This window comes from Cebus imitator, unplaced genomic scaffold, assembly GCF_001604975.1.
Source record: "Cebus imitator isolate Cc_AM_T3 unplaced genomic scaffold, Cebus_imitator-1.0 Scaffold320, whole genome shotgun sequence".
NCBI classification, from domain to species: Eukaryota; Metazoa; Chordata; class Mammalia; order Primates; family Cebidae; genus Cebus; species Cebus imitator.
The window spans coordinates 2,064,635-2,067,179 of record NW_016107635.1 but is presented as its reverse complement, the minus strand read 5'-3'; positions in this window follow the sequence as shown (position 1 = coordinate 2,067,179).

Below are 2,545 nucleotides of genomic sequence, written 5' to 3'. Positions count from 1 at the left end.
CTATGTTGTTGCCTTTTTCTCTATTTATATATCCCCCTTTCCCTTTTTCTCTCTGTCCTTTCCTCCCTTTTCCTCTCTACTCTTTCCCTCCCCTTGTTTTTATGCCAGATGATGTGGATACAGACAAGGAATAAAACAGGACACCTGCCCTTGAGAAGTTTACAATCTGTTAGGCTGAAGATCAACACATGTTCAAAAAAACAGGAAAGAAGTCAAGGGAGAGTGTGCCAGAGGGATTTAATTTCAATGAAGAACAGGATAAGTCATCTACTTATAAAGGGCGGGAGCTGAGGACTTATGAGGAATAAAAGAGGCTCAGATTGCATCTACTTAGGAAGGGTGAGAGCCGAAGACTTATGGGGAAATAAAAGTGGCTTAGATTATGGAGTCAACAGGAGATGAATGGAGGGATTGTCGTTCAGTGATCCTCCCTGGGTGGTTTTGAAATTCATCTTTCTGAAGACAGGAGTCCATGCTCAAGCACCTCTGAAAGCCTCTTTAGGATCTGATCCGTTCATTTTTTTAAGTCTGTATCTAAGATGTATGAGCACATAAACTCCTTCCTCTACCTAATGTTAAATCTTTTCTATGGTGGCTGTGCTCAGAAGCTACCTGTTCCTACCTATCTCCAAAAGTCCTGCTTCACCAATAAAGAGAAATACCAGATCAGCCACCTGCAGTTCTGTACCCACTTCCTTCTCCCGCCACTTCTCACCCCTTTCCCCACACCCTGGTCTCTCTTTTCAGCATCCAGCAAACCAGCATCCCTGGACCATTTCTTCCTGTCTTCCTAGACAATAGTCCTGGCATAGACAGAAGAAGGGTCAGATGGCAGAGCCGCTGGGCTGGGCTCCCACAAGCTGTCCTAGTTTTCCAGGGTAAGCTGTCAAGAGTTGCCTCATTGCAGTCCCCATTTCCCTCTCCCTAAATCCCTTTTCTGAGTCTGAAGAAATGGCTTTGCCAGCCTCAGGAAAAACCTCTTGCCCAGGGAAAGCCAGGTCTGAAAGCTGCCATCAGACCCCATTGTCTATGTCCTGGGACAACTGCCAAGACCCAGGCATCTTGGCTGGGGATGTAGAAGGGCCCTATTCTGATCCCATCTGTTCAGAGCTGGAGAGAGAAGCCAGAACTCCTCCCCCTTCCCTCTCCCCCCAATCCCAAGCTCTGTGGATGAGTGGCTTTTCAGAGATGAAAAACCAGAGCCCTGTCAAACAAGTCTTCTTGCTTGTCAAAGATAGAATCTAAATATAGAAAGGTACAGCTAAACTTCACCACAGAGCAAGCAAACCCAATCTGGCACACAGCTTCTGGGGGTTTCCTCTCCTACCATGGCCCCTAGCCCTGTGCCCAAGACATAGTGAAGGGTCAATAAATGTTTGACTACATTGATCTGTAGAATCCTGACTAACGGCCCTCCAGCACAAGCGAAGGTCTGTTGAACAAACATCCCCGCAGAACCCAATGGATCTGTCCTAAAGCCCAAGGAGCCTCAGCCCCTCGCCTACTGGTAGCATCTTTCCAAAAATAGCACCACTTTCAAAGGAACTCCCCTGAGAATGGGGGTGGAGGTCTAATGCATATATTTTGCTTTTCTACATGTCAGTCATGGCATATCCACTACCTTATTCAGCCTTTGCTATTGCAAAGATATAATTATCCCCATTTTATAGATATGAACACTGAGGCTAAGTTAACTGATTCATCCAATGCCACCTTGCTGGAAAATTCAGGCCCTTCTCCCCTGTTCCAGAGAACCCAATGTCATGATGGAGGGATTCATGCTGTTTGACCCCAATCATGGCCATAGCTTCTTGTAATTGTTCATCTCAGGATCTCTAGGACCCTCTCTTTGTTTAATTAAGATTAATGGAATCATATTTCTTGGAGCCAAGAAAATATCTTTTAGGGAGCATCAAGGTGAGTTTCCTCTTCTCAAAGTGATAACATGCTACTCCAATGGCACATCCTAAGGCTGCCATAAGAAATCACCAAATGCTTAGTGGCTTAAAATAACAGAAATTTATTCCATTATATGTATAGGGATTACAAGTGTGAAATCCAGTTGTTGCCAAGGTCTCTGGGAAAAAAATTCTTTACCTCTTCCTACTTCTGGTGGTTACCAGCAATTTTTGGCATTCCTTGGCTTGTAGCTGTGTCTCTCCAATTTATGCCTCTGTCTTCACATGGCTATCTTACTTCCGCATGTGTCTGTGTCTTTGTCTCTGAATCCACCTCTCCTTTCACTTATAAAAACCCTAGTCAGCCAGACATGGTGCCTCATGCCTGTAATTCCAATGCTTTGGGAGGCCGAGGTAGATGGATCACGAGGTTAGGAGTTTGAGACCGGCCTGGCCAACATGGTGAAACCCCATCTCTACTAAAAATACAAAAATTAGCTGAGCGTGGTGGCGGGCACCTGTAATCCCAACTCCTCGGGAGGCTGAGGCAGGAGAATCACTTGAAACCAGAAGGTGGAGGTTGCAGTGAGCAGAGATTGAACCACTGCACTCCAGTTTGGGCAACAAGAACAAAATTCCATTAAAAA